Below are 16,955 nucleotides of genomic sequence, written 5' to 3' on the forward strand. Positions count from 1 at the left end.
CCCTTTGGCAAAATGTAATTCCCTACAAATTACAATATTGACAGCACCCCCCTGAGTTCCAATGCAGTGGTGTGCGACTTGGGAACACAGGTTAATAATCTAAACTTTGACCTACACGAGCTAAATGAGGAATTAAACCCGCACATAAGGCAGGCCTTACCACAGGATACGTGCAAGGAGGTGGCGTGGGCAACTGTGGTCCCACACACAGGTGGTGGGTGGTGCGGACCCCTGGTAATACCGCCCCATAAGCTTAACAGTCTAGCCTACCTGACCTTGCAAAAGTTTTCACACACAATACCCCACGTGTTATTGTAAAAACAAGGACAGAACCCACAGGGTTAGAGTTGCTGGCGCTGTCAGACAGACAAGCCGTTCGGGTCCTTTATTCTATTGTTCGCATCTCTCACTTACAGGCCAACATGGGAGTCTTGGGTTGACAAAGTTTGACAAAGTGCACACAAAGCTGCAAACTGGGAAAGGAAAGTCGACACGGATATCCTTAGAAGGGGACTCACGGAAACAGATAGCCTGAAGTTAAATGCCAAAAATGTATAGTCATACCCTTTCGAAAAAAACAAGGTAACCCTAAGCTACATATAGGTGGCAATCCACCAAGCACAGAAGAGTACATTCAGGGACCCTGGGACCCCTGACAGTGGCCTTTGCACTCACTTCTGCTAAGTTGTTTGAAAGAGAGTTCTTACAGACCCACCAATCATGATTGGGGATCATCATGGATCTATCTAGGATCTTGTCTCCTGTACTCTTCACTTATCAGACCAATGATCGAGTACAATGCCCCATACAACCCATGTATGGATGTATCATCTGCACATCTGCAGCAAGACCCAGAGACCCCAAAGTTTCTCAAGGAAGGACTCCAAAATCTGTCATATGCTGCCAGATTGAAGAACCTCAGCTCCTTCAGCTATTCAGTCGCATAATGCTTTGCTTTAGAGGTGACATAAGCTGACATAAGGCCAAGTGTCCAAACCTGAATTAATGAACATGCTCCAAAAAAAAAATCCAAATCCCAAAAAACCTAGAGAGAGCAGCTTAATAAACAGCACGCACGATATAAATAGGACATGCTGGAGGGATAGATTTATCACTCAGACTTCACTCCTGCGCTCCCTATGCTGTGTCACAGTGAGGCAGAGCACATCGCTGGCTCTGTTTCAGAGAAATCTTGACCTGTGGATGGGAGATCATAGGGTTTACCCCGAATCATCCTCTGTGTCACTGCTGGACACAGGCACAAACAAATGGGTACAGTATTTTTCATTTTAAGGGTGTAAGCCACAAAAATTCGGGCTAGGCTTATAAATGCCTTGGGGCAGATAGCCTAGTATAAACCTATGAACCTATGAACCTATAAGTTTTCACAGTGGTAAGGAAAGCCTTCTATAAAGCGCACTTCATAAGCAAGGACATAGCATCCAGGTCAAGAGATATTATAAATCCACTGTACTTGACTCTCATCAGACCACTAATAGAGTATAATGCACCCTTTTGCATGTACTTCACCACACACCTGCAGCAGCTGGAGAGACCTCAGAGGTTTCTCACTAAGAGAATATAGGGATTCAAAACCATGACCTACGTGGACAGGCTTAAAGTCCTTTCACTTTACTCTGTATCTTATAGGCTGCTAAGAGGTGACATGTGCCTGGCCTATATGGCAATCACCAACCCTGCCATAATGGAAATGCTGCACATCAGCAAGTCAAATGGCTTAAGAGTCACTCACTCTAGGGATCTCAACCGAGCTTGTGACATTAACAGAACATTGTGGAGAAACAGATATGTCACCCAGGGACTGATGCTTCACTGTAATAGACTCCCTATTCATGTAAAATAGAGCTCCTCATTGACACTATTCAAATGCAGCCTAGATAATTGGATGGGAGACCACAAATTCGCCCCTGGAGTGGCATCTATGTCTCTCATGGACAGGGGTAGCCAGTGTTGATCACAGACCCGTCACCCACTCTGTTCATAAATTTGTTCTGCAAACTACCCAAAAAGAACAAATGAGGATACTTGGGATTAACATGGCTAGGCTTGTAAAGGCTCTAGGCCCGCAAGCGTAGTAACCTCCTATGAACCTTTGAACCTATGGCCAATATTCTTGGAATGCATCTCAGAAAAGTAACATTTATGTTAATGTACTTAAGAAACAAAAGTAATTACAGCCTGGCTCATAAAGTCAGTAATCCTCAATGCCTGTAGTTGTCAATATTCTATTTTTTGGAACTCCCTTATGCAAAAAAAAAAGTATTAAATATTTTCATGTTTTGCTGAGATGAGAGATTCACACAGAAAACACAAAATCTCCTTTTAAGAGTCTGCATTTTAGTCTACAAAAGCAAAAGAGAAGCCGTCATTGTATTGCTTAAATCCGTTAAATAAGTGGCTACATGGTAAGCCGGGTAAAATAAATGAGAAAAGTACAAGCCTGTGTTTGTCGAATTAAACTTGGGCTTATAAACTGTGGCAGTAAATGACTGTGAACAAGATGTTCATCATGTCCATGTCAGTGTGTGACTTATTCCCAGGTGATGCTGTTTCCATTTATTTACTTATTTGTATTTTTTAATTTTTTTGAATGAATAGTCCAGATGAACAGAACCTATTTTTAGTGGATGTCCATTGTGAAAATCATCCAAATGAATGTGTGATTACAAGAAGAAACAATGTATAAGAAATAATAACAAGATGATCCAGAGCGGTATGCGCATGCTACAGTTGCAGCTGGGCTGACACCATGGCATAGAAAGATACAGTTCTGATTGCAATGCAGATGATCTGGGTTCAACTACTGGATTTGGTCCTTGAGGAGTCCCTTAGAGGGTAAGAAGGAGTGGCAGACTGGCTGATTCGCCTACCCCTGAGAGTGTCTGTGTGTATGGGGGGGGGATCCTACAAGGGCTACAGCCCATGTGGTGACTACTGCACTGTTTAGAGCAATTGGGACACACACTGGCAGAATGTTTATAGCTTGGTCCATTTTGATGATATTGCATATCAGATGGGAGATAACAGTAGGGTATAATAAAATATCTGAAATGACAAAGGATAATGGCCTAACTCAGGCTTACTCTCACCTCAGCTGGCAATGTGGCTAAGGCTAGCCAGTGGAAAATTAGTGGGTCAGAAAGGGCAAGGTCAGAGATTGATGGGCTGGGTGAGGTGGGTTAAATAATAAATACATTCTAAGTTACTGTATGCATGGGTAGATTAATATAACAATATTTTGTAATTTGTGAATGTTAAAATATCATCACATTATGCATCATTAACATTGAGCAAAGTACACAGAGTCCCACAGCGAGATCAGAGAATCTGCAGGGGCATTTGTTTCAGGAAGAAAAGACATCCATTGGGTCATATCAGGATGCTAAATCCAAAAGAATGCTAACTGGACATGTATAGTAAGTAAGGATGTAATACAGAAAATCACAACACTGCCATCAGTGATGCCAAAAAGGCTGTAGAGCTATCACCATGAAAGGAATAAAAGTATCACCGAAGCAGCTGTGGGGGAAGATGAAAGGGTTAAGCTTGGAATCCCCCTCAGAACAGACATGCTGATGGATATGTATAATGTTCATATCCTCATGTTTGACCTTAGTTTTACTAGTACCAGTTTCTTCATTAACAGCCCAGTGAAGGAAAGTAAACTGACTGTCCAGTATTTTTTAAACTTCTGATTTATTGCCTTTATTCTTAAAAGGGTGTGCCTCATGACCATTGCTTTGCAGTTTGTAGTGGCAATGTGGTGGTACAGCAGGTGTGAAGCAACAGACTTGTTGGTCCTAATTAAGCCCTACTTGAGGACTGCCTTTAACATTTTGAGGTTTCCTTTACTGATATTGCCAACCTCAGAAGCTTCCTTTATTTTTAATAAATTAATTTGCTGAAGGAAACTGTGTTTAGTTTGGTATCAGAAGGCAACAGCATAGCTCATGAACAGACTTTTAATTTTGCTTAGAGACGAAGAATAGAAATAAAATGTTCCTTAAACATGGATGTTTGTCATTCATACTGCCTCAGTTGCATAATGGATCTGTACCTGCATAAACACCTGCACTGGTAGCTTTCCAGAGCTCAAAATCTCCTCCTCTGTCTCTCTGTGATATGGGATTGACTAAATCCTTCCCATCAAGGGAAGCCTAGCCCCTGTCACAGAAAGTCACTTATTCAGTCTTTCGTGCCAGCTGTATGACTCACACAGTTGAGTCTCCTTAGCAGACAGCATTGGCGGATTACAGCTTCCAGATTCAGATAAGTTCCCTTTGGGAACTTCCCTTCTTCCTTATTATTATATACTTTTGTTTTCTTTCTGTTTTATTTAAAATAATATATAGGTTCATAGGTTCATAGGTTCATACTAGGCTATCTGCCCTAGGGCATTTATAAGCCTAGCCAGAGTGTGTCTGGCTTTCACCACCCATTTTAAATTAATTTTGCTATGCCCTTTTCCGAGGTTAGTATACTGCGCCTCTGTCTAACAGTGACACAGAAGTGATACCCGGGGAAAACCTACAGTCTCCCATCCACTCATCAAGATTCCTCTTGAAGAGAGTCAATGAGGGACTCTGCCTAACCTGGACTGGGATTTTATTCCAGAGTGAAGGGAGCCTCTGGGTTATGAATCTGTCCCTCCAGCATGTCCTATTTATTTCAGTGCTGAGGTTCAAGTCTCTCGAGCGAGTAACTCGATGGGATTTGGATCTTCTGAGGTGCAGCATGTCCATTAATTCCGGGTTGGACATGGCTTTATACGTCAGGCACAGATCGCCTCTGAGCAGGCTGTATGCCACTGAGTAGAGCTGGAGTTTCTTTAACCGGGCAGCATATGACATCTGTTTGAGACCTTTGATACTCTTGGTGAGGTACTTTTGGGGTCTTTCCAGTTGCTGCAGGTGTCTGGTAAGGTACATCCCAAAAGGGGCATTGTACTCAATTATGGGCCTGATGAGGGATGAGTAAAGAGGCACGATGACCTCCCCTGATCTAGATGTGAATCCCTTCATGATTAGGTGGGCTATATAAAATGTTTTTCTAACCACTTTGGCCACGTGGTTGTCAAATGAGAGATTGCTATCAACTTGGGTCCCCAGGTCCCTAATTACTTCTTCCATACTTAATGGATTACCACCTATGTGGTAATTTGTGGGCACTTTGTTTTTTCTAAAGGGGATGACTATACACTTTTTGGCATTTAGCTTGAGGCCATGGCTCTGGCACCAGTTGTCTGTTTCTATTAGGCCCTTTTGGAGGATGCTTGTGTCAGCTGGAGAGTCGATTATGGCACCCAGTTTGCAGTCATCTGCACACTTGGTCAGCAACAGTCCTTCCATGTTGGCCTGTACCTCCGAGAAATATATACCGAACAAGAGAGGTCCCAGGACTGAGCCTTGTGGGACGCCACTTGTAACTGGTTTGGAGTCTGACATGGCTCCAGCAATTCTAACCATGTGGGTTCTGTCCTTGAGCCAGTTTGCAACCCATCTAGTGACATAGGGGTTTATATTTAAGCTGGTGAGCTTATCTATAATGCCCAAGTGGGGTATTGTATCGAAGGCTTTTGCGAGGTCCAGGTAGGCTGTGTGGACCACCTTCCCTCACAATGGCCTTGGTGACTGTTTCAAAGAAATCAACCAGGTTTAAGAGGCAGGATCTGCCCTTAACAAAGCCGAACTGGGTAGGATCAGTGTCTGTAGGTCCCCAATATCTTTATTTATGAGGTCCATGATGATCCTTTCCATAGCTTTGCAGACCAAGCTAGTCAGGCTTATGGGGCGATAGTTTCCAGGATCCGTTGAGGCACCAGCTTTGTGGAGAGGGACCACTGTTGCTGTACGCCACTCTTTGGGTACATATCCTGTAGTAAGGCTGAGATTGAACAGTAGTTTTATGTTTGGGTTTAGCTCTTCTTGGAGTTCATGTAGGACGCAGCCAGGGACACCATCTGGTCCCATTGATGCTGTGTTTTTTGCTTTGGAGAGGGCAGCTTTTACCTGAGCATCTGAGATGTCAGGGGGACAGCACTCTGCTGGGATAGATATTTGCCCTTTTGGTGGGGAGGGGGGGAGTAGTTTGCACTGAACCTGTCAGCTAGGATGTTGGCAACGTCTGTGGTTTCGGTGTATTTTTTTGCCATTTTGGACTAATTCTGAGCATATCTGGGAATTCCCACCCAGGTTCCTAACATAACTAAAGAAAGCCTTGTGATTATCCTTAGTGTCCTGTGCAATTTTTCTCTCGAAGCTGGCCTTAGACGATTTTATGAACTTTTTTATTTTGGTATGTTTACTATTTACTACTGATGTTAAATCCTCTGGAAATTCTAACCTGCTACTGTATTATTTGAATGGCATGCATAATACTGCATTTAAGCAGTTATGGGGCTTTTCTAAAGTGTTTTATGACTTGTACTGGGAAACTAAAGTTTTTGGTGTCAGATGGACTCTACGGACTGTCTCTCGGCAGGGTTCCAAGAGACCTGTTGTTTCAGTTGTTTATCTGCTTCATTTTGAAATTCTGACTGGAAAATATTGTATTTTTCACTGTTTTCATATATTTTAAGATATTTGCCAGTGCTTTAACACTATTTTAGCTGTTTTATCATTAAATCACAATTATACCGCATATTACTTTATATGCATTTTTTGTAGAGTTTTTTTTTTTTTTCATTTCTGACAGAGAATCTCTAAAATAGTGCTTATTTAAGCTGCTTTAAAATATTTGATCCAAGATCATGTATTTGATTTTTTGTCACTATTTGGACAATTGAATTTAACTTGGTACTGTGACAGGGTGTACTGTTTTTTACACTGTGCAGATTGTAGAACAGCACTTAGCATAGTTCAAACTGCTTTCTGCTATATTTTTATGCATTTTAGCCATATTTGCTGTGTGGGAACATAGTTTATATTTGCTATTACTGCTGCCCTTAGTCAGCCCTTACTGTCAGTGTATTAGTCTGGCTGGTGTTTTTCCTCCTAACTTGATGTATCCTGATATGGCTGCCCCCCCCCATCAAATCCAGTTGCACCTAAAATGAAAAAACTCAACAAAAACATGCCTCATCCTATGATTTGTGAACCTGTTGTTGGCTTATGCTGGCCTGCAGACCACTTACCTCTTTCACAGTAACAGTCTGGTGTGAGCCGACAGCCCTCTGTGGCATGGTGGTCAGACACATCTTTCAGGGCTATTCCAGTACTTGGTTCAGGTAGAGAAGAACCAAACCTTTTAGGTACAGGAGAGGTCCAGGTTAACAGCCCTCTTGAAAGGGATAATACTCTCTCCCCAGATATTTTTTCCTGTAGAGCAGTTCATTTTAAGAAGATACAGAAGCTTCACCACATGACAGACCATCAGGTTAATAAATGGTATAGGCTGATGTGGTTTCCTTAGCTAAGAGTGTTTTACAGTCTGCTAATCCTGGAGGCTAGGCTCCTGTTCAGAATGACTGTGGGGCTACCTTCTCTAGACATCAGTCTAATACCACCAGTTTTGATGGGGACTCTGTTGCAGACAATTGTGAACACTCTTGAGTCTGTCCAACCTGAGTTTACAGAGGGTGAACAGGTTCAAAACACAAGTAAGTGTTCACCTCTAGAGTTATGCCAGAGATTGACAGAGTTTATGATTTTATTAAGATTGAAATTCCATATGCATTGACTGTTCTTCCTCTGTTACCTGCCTTAGAATATATATATATAACTGCATGTACAACGTCTTTGGCTAGTGAACCAGTTCCTAAACAAGCTATGAGGCAATACAAGGTGTACTTTGATTTTGCAACTCTCTCTTTGCTCATTTGTCAGCTGAACCAGCTGTGGTTTCTCCAGCTGCTGACTCTAACAAGAGAGCCTTGGCTTCTTTTAAATCTACAACTCAGGATAAAATCGTCAAGCGGTTAGAATTTCAGGGAAAAAAGCTGGCTCAGTCTACTAATTTGGTCTTTAAAATTTTAAGTTATCAGGGCTTCATGTGGAAATGTATTTTGCAATGAGATTTCAATTTAAATGAATTTGCTGTATCATTGCCTGATGAACAGAAGTGTTACAGAGTTTGTTTCTAATGTGACTCAGCTTTCAAAACATGCTTTGAAGAGTGCCTTGGATGGTATGGACACTCATCAAATGCAGCCACTTCTGTTGTATTGAGAACATTTGCTTGGCTACATAACCAGAATTTTTCTGAGGATGTCAAAAAAATCAGATTGTGAACGCTGCTTTACGTTCTACATCTATTTTTGGTCCTGCTGCTATCCACATTTTTAGACAACGGGATGACAGAGGTAAATTGATGCATGGAGTATCTAGAACTTTGCATGTTCCCAGGTTCTCCTGTAACAAGGTGTCCAACATCAAAGGGTAGAACAAACAAAAATCCCAGCCTAACAAAGAGTCAGGGTACCAAGAGGAAATGGCAGGAGAACAGTGCTTCCAAACCAAACAAAAGTGGTACCTTTCCCAAAAACATAAACAAACTTTACGACAAAAGGAAGAAACTGTTGCAAAAAAGAGGAAAATCCCAGGATGCAAAAAACTCCCTTACCAGCCTCTGTAAGAAACTGAGATCCCTCATAAAATCCTCCAAAGCTAGTTACGAAAATAAAATTGCCAAAGATTCCAAAGACAACCACAAAGCATTCTATAACTATGTTAAGAATCTAAATGGCAATGCTCAGATCTGCTCTGAGCTAAAACGGAATGGCATTAAATATACTGATCCCAAGGATATTGCCAATATCCAGGCAGATCGATTCAGTGCCAACTTCACCTCCCTCTCACCCCCTATATGGCCCATCTCAATACCGGAAGATTGCCAAATTCCGATAATAACGACCACACAGGTAAAAAACGCACTCTCCAAAGCTAAGAATACAGCATCCATGGGACAAGATGACATCCCAGGCTGTGTACTACATGAACTACAATATGAACTGGCACCTCACCTAAGTGTCATGTTTAATCATAGCCTCACCTCAGGTTTCATGCCCACTGAGTGGTGCAGAGCTACAGTTATCCCACTTCACAAGGGGGGATCCACCTTGGATCCCGGAAACTACCGTCCCATCAGTCTGACAAGCCTTACCTGCAAGGCCATGGAGCGTATTATCATGGAACTTATAAACAAAGACATTGGCAACCTTCAAACACTGGACCCCACCCAGTTTGGGTTCATGAAGGGCCGATCTTGTCTCCTGAACCTGATTAACTTCTTTGAATCAGTCTCCAGAGCCATGGACAAGGGTAAGGTGGTCCACAGAGCCTATCTAGACCTTGCCAAGGCCTTTGACACCATCCCCCACTCTGGAATCATAGATAAATTTACTAAGCTGGGCATTAATCCCTACGTCACCCAATGGATTGCTAACTGGCTTACTGACAGAACCCACACTGTAAAAGTAGCCAACTCCAAATCCAGCTCCAGACAAGTGACAAGTGGAGTACCTCAGGGTTCAGTCCTGGGACTGCTCTTGTTTGGCATCTACTTCCCTGAAGTACAGGCCAACACTAAGGGACTCTGGCTAACAAAGTTTGCAGATGACTGCAAACTGGGAGCCATTATTGAATCCCCAAATGATGTGGATACTCTATAAAAGGGCCTTACAGAAACAGATGCTTGCTGCCAGAGCCATGGGCTCAAGCTCAATGCCAAGAAATGTATAGTTATCCCCTTTGGGAAAAAACATGTTTCCATGAATTACCATATAGGTGGCAGTACACTAATCACCAAAAGTGTGATAAGAGACTTAGGGACACAGGTGGACAGTGGTCTCACCTTCAGTAACCACATTGCCACAACAGTCAGGAAATCCTTCTATGTGGCACACCTCATCACTAAGGGCTTTTCATCCAGAAAAAAGGAGGTCATTGCCCCACTGTACTCATCCCTCATTAGACCCATTGTAGAATACAATGCCCCATTTGGTATGTACCTCTCAAGACATCTGCAACAATTGGAAATGCCACAGAAATACCTCACTAAAGGAATCACAGGCCTAAAGCAGATGCCCTATGCTGACCACCTTAAAAAACTCCAGCTATACTCTGTCGCATATCGTCTACTCAGAGGCGATCTCTGCTTAACATACAAGGCCATGTCAAACCCAGAGCTGTTGGACATGCTACACTTAAAGAAATCCCAATCCCTCAGAGCCACACGCTCCAGGGATCTAAACCTTGTCATCACAATAAACAAAACTTGCTGGAGGGATAGGTTCCTGACCCAGAGACTCCTCAGACTCTAGAATAGATTGCCCATACATGTCAAGCAGAGTGCCTCTTTGGCCCTCTTCAAAAGGGAACTTTGACGATTGGATGGAAGAAAGGAAATTCACCCTGGGGATCACATCAGTCACCCTGCTAGACAGGGGTTCAGGGAAGTAAATAGTGTGGGAAGAAATAGCCAGGGAATTGTTATGGCTAGGCTTGTATAGGCCCTAGGGCTGATAGCCTAGCACCAGCCTATGAACCTAAAAAAATATTTCCTCTGCTAAAGAATGTCTATGCCAAGACTCTGGGCATCCTGTCCTTCCTCCTGTCCCTCCTACCATTTTTCATGCCCTGAGACTTTAGTTCATCCCAGCAGCCTGGCCACAAATAGCCTCAGACAAGTGGGTGCTGAGAATAATTCTGTGAGGATACAGATACCAGTGGACAGAAAATGCTCCTTCCTTTAGCGGAATCCCCCCTCACCTGCTAGACCAGATGCATCAGTCCTCTCCATGTTGCAACTGGGTGTTGTAGAACCAGTTCCTGCACAACAGAAAGGTAAACCATTTTACTCCAGAATCTCTTTGTTACCTAAAAAGGAGCTATCGTGGAGACTAGTGTTAGGTGTGGTGTACCTACATACCTTTCTAAAAGTACTCAGATTCAAAATACTCACCCTGCAGACAGTCCTACCCCTTCCAAACCACTATTTTATGGTGACTTTACATCTGAAGGATGCTTATCATCACATGCCAATTGCTCCTAACTTCATGTTGAACCTACAAATGCCTTGTCTAACACCCTTACAAAGAATTGCCTTTCTGGGGTGTATGTTGGACAACGTGAAAATTATGGCTTTTCTGCCAGAATTAGTTTTGACGGTTCAGAATATTTTCAGGGATTTTTCCTCTTCAAGAAGCTGCAAGAGAGTTTCTCAAAATTCTAGGCCTCATGGCATCAATGATCTTTAAGACACCATGAGTCAGAATCCAAATGAAAAAAAGATTCAATAGCATTTAAAAAATTGTTGGTCTCAGTACCTGCTTCCCTTGAATTTCCAGGTAACAGTACTGGATTTTGTGAAATGAGAGTTACAGTGGTGGAGAGATCATATGCTTCTTAATCCAGATATACCCTTTTCCCTCCAGACCCCAGATCAATCAGTTCAGATTCACTCATCAGATTTTTCATGGGGAACAGAAAACAGTATATTTGTGTGAGCCACTCAGTGATGGCTTATCTTATGCATCTATCATGGTGCAACTTGTCTACTCGTGGATGTCCTTCTTTTGTTTCTTTTTGTGGTCAAGCAGTTTATGAAAGAAGTGTTGTACTTGAGACCCCTCGAAAGCAAATTCTCCTTTCTCAGGAGTTCAACTTTGTTCTTGAAAAATTGAACTTATCTCCTTTTAACCTGCCTTTCAAGCTGATTTAAAGTTCATTATGTAGAAGACTGATTTGATTATTGCACTGGCATCTGCAAGGCAAGTCTCCAAGTTGCAACCTGTCATGGTGAGCCAGCCTTATCTGATTTACCACAGGAACAGGGTTGTTCAACACACTAATTCCTCTTTCTTGCCAAAAATAATTTCTGAATCAAGCCGTCAATCTCCCAGTTTACTTTCTGGAACCTAAAAACAAGGGAGAGAAGAAATTGTATACCTTGGATGTGCACAGGCAGCTCAGGTACTATCTTGACAGAAGAAATCCCTTTAGGAAAGCTGAACAGCTGTTTTATTTCCTGTTCTGGGGCCAAAAAGGGTCAACCTGTTTCTAAGCAAATGTTTGTTCATTGGTTGTCCTCTGCTATTGTTTTTTTGTTTGTTTTTGTTTCTCTTACCATGGTAAATGTATTCCAGGCACATTCCACCAAACCCTTATTCTCCTCGGTGGCATATTCAAGCAATAACCCATGGCTAGGTGTGGGTAATACTGGATTTATCCACAGTGACCAAAGTGACCAAAAAAAGCCAACCATGGGTAAATCCAGCATTACCCACAGCCAGCCAAGGGTTATTCCTATTACACAATGACATTATTTAAGAAAGAAATACTTACTTTTCTTAAAAAATGTCATTGTATAATGTATCCGTGCTGCCCTTCTGCATGTTAAAGGTATCCTGTTTTTTGTATGTACTGTGCATGCATATGGGACTTGTGCTCCAACACTTACGGAATACATCAGTGCTGTGCAAAGGTTACAACAGAGAAAGGAAAATCTCCGTTGCTTCTTTTTTTTTTTTTTTTTTAATTGAATATGAAAAGGAAACCGGGAGACTTTTTCTGTTGGGGAGAGTCAGGACAGACAAAATAAAAGGATAATCATGTAAGTTTTTTAAGTTTTGCAGAACGTACCGGATTATCCTTTTATTTTTTTCTGTGTCATCTCCCTTGTTTGCTTCAAGTCTTCCAGTTTCTTTTTTCATTCAAAAAAAGAAGGAAAAATAAAAAAAGAAGGAAAAATAAAACAATTACAAGATATACTAATGGGAAAAAGTCCAGGTGACCGGACCTTTTTCTGTTAGTATACTCTCAGTTTTACAATGGGCACGCTGGTTGGGCTGCCCAATCAGTGTGCTCATTTTTGAATATTAATGGCCAGTCATTGCATAATGGAAAGAAATAGACCCTAGAAGCATTCTAGAGGCAGCATCTTGGTTCTCAGTTCATACCTTTACAAAGCACTACAACTGAATTCTTTCTCAATTTCCAGAGCAGGCTTTGCAAAGATCATTCTCCAAGGGCTCCTGGATCCTTATCCTTCCTCTTCTCCAAGGGCTCCTAAATCCTTATCCTTCCTCTTCTCCAAGGGCTCCTGGATCCTTATCCTTCCTCTTCTCCAAGGGCTCCAGGATCATTATCCTTCCTCTTCTCCAAGGGCTCCTGGATCCTTATCCTTCCTCTTCTCCAAGGGCTCCTGGATCCTTATCCTTCCTCTTCTCCAAGGGCTCCTGGATCCTTATCCTTCCTCTTCTCCAAGGGCTCCAGGATCGTTATCCTTCCTCTTCTCCAAGGGCTCCAGGATCATTATCCTTCCTCTTCTCCAAGGGTTCCAGGATCGTTATCCTTCCTCTTCTCCAAGGGCTCCTGGATCCTTATCCTTCCTCTTCTCCAAGGGCTCCTGGATCCTTATCCTTCCTCTTCTCCAAGGGCTCCTGGATCCTTATCTTTCCTCCTCTCAGGTAGAGTACGCTTTGGAAATCTATGTATATGCCACTGAGGCAATGGGAATGATGAGCATAGTACAGTTGTATAAGTCCTACTTACCTGTAACAGTAGATGTTTGAATTTCACACTGCCTTAGTGGCAGCATCTAGACCCCCCCTATTTTGTATAAAGTTTGTTGATATCCAACCTTGATGCGTTGTTGGTTAGTTCTGATTATTTGTGTTGGTGTTTTATGGCTGGGAATTGGTTGGTTTCAGGCAATTCTTTCTTCTGGTCCTTCTTGGGTCATCCAAAATAGCTCTAAAATCTTGAATAACTGACTTTCTGTGACAGGGGTCAGACTTCTCCTGATGAGAAATGCTTAGGCAATCCCCTATCTCAGAGAGTAAGAGGAGGGAATTCGGAGGTCTGAAATGCTGCCAGTGTAGGTATTTGTGCAGACACAGAACCCATATGCCACCAATGCAGCATGAAATTCAGTCATCTACTGTTACAGGTAAGTAGAACCTATGCAACTGTACTCTGCCTTTTAGCTGTCCATATTCTAGTAGCTTACCAGAGCTTCTATAAGGGATTTACCTCTCGCCTTACCAAAGCATCTATAGAAATCCTTCTTGCTGCCCATACAACCTTAGTCAAGTTCTCTTCATATCTTGAGATATCATTTTTAACAGCAAGCTTCCTCTCATTTATATTATATTTTAAATGCTCTGTTACCAGAAAGTTTGTAATTAAGATATTATCTCTTCTTAATATTTTCACATTTTCCAGTTTTAATAGCTATTTGTATTTTATTGGTCTCTGTTTTTTGTTTTTTTTTTACTGTGTCTTTTTCTGTGTCTCATTTAAAAATAAAATTGGAGAGCACATATTTTGCTTTTGAACATGTTCTACATTTTTACCTCAGTCAGCCCCTTTTAAATGTCTTTTCCATTGCTTTAAGCAGGGCAGTAACTTAGTGTAAGGAAGATGAATGTGTAAATGATTCAATTTGACTTTTGTATCACTGTGAGATAACATGTAATTCACTACCTCTATCTTGGTCTCTACTTTTGTAGAACTGATCACAACTTAAAACCTGCATTCATTTCTTCATTTTGCAAACAGGCACGTAGAATGTGAAATCTCCTGTTAGGTTTTGAGGTTTCCTGGTGCAGTTTCTGATCTGCAAGATATGAGTATATTTTTTCTTAGAATTATAAGTCTTATCTGTGATGTTCCAGTTAGTTATCATCTCCCAGTAAGATCTTGACATGACTATTCAATGAATACAGAAAATTAAACGTCTCCAACAGAACATGTTGAAAGCCATCAGATTGCAACTTGTGTCAGTTCAGTGTCAGCCAAATTTAATTGTAACAGGAGACGTTCTGTCTTATTCCTACTGTTGTCAGACTTTACAACCCTGGCTTGGCTCCACAGCCTTAATGCTGGTCCTGAAGGAAACTACCATGCCCCCAATCTGTTTTAATTTGACTTGCTTTATTAGCACTGTACAGACTGCCTAACTGCACGTTACATCATTTTAGAAATAATTTTGATGCAAATGTTAAGGTTTCAGTGAGTTAGAGCTCATTTTTTAATTCAGGTTATTACGTCAGATCCTCTTCTATTATTAATTCAGGTGTACAGCATGAAAATATTGTCTTCTTTAATGCTTTAGGAGTGAGGTGCATGGGCATTTGTTTATGAAGTGTTAATGATCAAAAATGAGATTTTAACCATGTTTGGAGACGACCAGAAATGTTTTATACAATGACTAGCACTGTCTTGTTAGAACTGGATGGCTAAATCACCAGTGTATTGAACCAGGAAAATCAATGCATGAAGTCACCTTTTAGGGCTGAAGTAAATGTAGCACATCACATTGCTACTATGCTGGAATTCATTATGGAGCACATCATGCGGTTGCCTTGCAGGAGCATATTGTATGGGCAGTGTGTTAAAGCACATCAAGGAGCATACCATGCAGAGACCTACAGAAGTCTCACCTGTCCCTGAGGAAACTCTATACCAGGACACATCAAAGAACACATCATGTGGACACCTTGCTGGGGTGTACGGTGGAACACATCATATAGACACCATGCTAAGACACATCATGGAGTACATAACAGAATACATTGTAATAACGTTGCAGTAGGACTCATCATGGAGCACTCATGCTGGACACATCATAGAGGACACCATCTGGACACATAATGGAACATATTTGGATCTCATGCTAAGATACAGCACATTGTGGTGCATGTTAAGTGGCACCGTGCTGAGACATATTGAGAAGCATATCATGTAGAAGTAATCCAAATCAGTTTTCTTGAAGTGCATCATGTGGACATCATGCTGAGGTTCATCCAGGAGCCTGTCTTATGGACAGGTTAGTTTCAAAGTGTATAGTACCTGCATTCAGATATGAAGCCCATCAAGATATGCATACTTCTTAAGACTGGAACTGTACTTTTAGTCCCTGCTCCAACTGTTGAGCACTGTTTTAAATAATCAGAAGGAGTTATCTTGCCTGAGACTCATTGGGAGATTATTTCATAACCTAGGAATCATCTATTTGACAAATTTGACTCTCATGACTACAGCTTGCATACCAGGGGAGCAAAGCCATTACTTCATAAGTATTATTTAAGTTCTGGTCATTGTTTTACTCTAAGGGTATTATTAATGACTTTATAACCTAGTCACAGGTTCATAGGATCATAGCAAGCACAAGGCAACTGAGTCTTATGACTATTTATACCTTTCCAGTACTCACCCTTACAATGTACCTCCTTATATATTTATTTATTTATTTATTTTATATTTGTTTACTGGGATGGTCCGACTAGGACAGTGCCCATTTTCAGCGGAGGCCTGAGGAGGAATGCTCCAGCCTAAGCTTACATATTAAATCATCACATCAAGTAATAGAATTTATAGACAAAAAATAATTGTTAACACATTTACAGGATAAAAATGTAAAAACAAAAATATATACATAGTATCAAATAGAACAAGACTTTAAACACTTGAATATAGACAAATATATGGCTGAACTTATACATGTGGAGGCACATAACATTAGTTAGTGAAGCTCAATGCCAAAAAGTGTATTGTCATTCCCTTTGGTAAAAACTCTGTACCCATGAACTACCACATAGCTGGTGGTCTACTTAACACCGAAAATGTGATAAGAGACCTTGGGACACAGGTGGACAGTAGTCTCTCCTTTGATAATCACATCGCCACAGTAGTCAGGAAATCCTTCTATGTGGCTCATCTCATCACAAAAGGATTCTCATCCAGAAAAAAGAGGTCATTGTTCCCCTCTACTCATCACTCATTAGACCCATTATAGAGTACAACACCCCTTTTGGTATGTACCTCACAAGACATCTACAACAACTGGAAAGACCACAGAAATACCTCACAAAGAGGATTACTGGCCTCAAACAGATGCCGTATGCAGACCGTCTCAAAAAACTACAGCTTTACTCCATCGCATATCGCCTACCCAGGGGCGATCTCTGCCTAACATACAAAGCTATGTCAAAC

At 41.5% G+C, this 16,955-nt stretch overlaps 1 protein-coding gene across 1 annotated transcript in view; it reads left to right on the forward strand.

The window, feature by feature from the left end:
* Positions 1 to 16,955, forward strand: part of LOC122808610 (lysophosphatidic acid receptor 5-like) — a 426,909-nt gene that overhangs the window by 63,141 nt on the left and 346,813 nt on the right. The gene's annotated exons all lie outside the window — the stretch shown is intronic.

This window comes from Protopterus annectens, chromosome 8.part0 (genome assembly GCF_019279795.1).
Source record: "Protopterus annectens isolate FY-2018-M chromosome 8.part0, PAN1.0, whole genome shotgun sequence".
NCBI classification, from domain to species: domain Eukaryota; kingdom Metazoa; phylum Chordata; order Ceratodontiformes; family Protopteridae; genus Protopterus; species Protopterus annectens.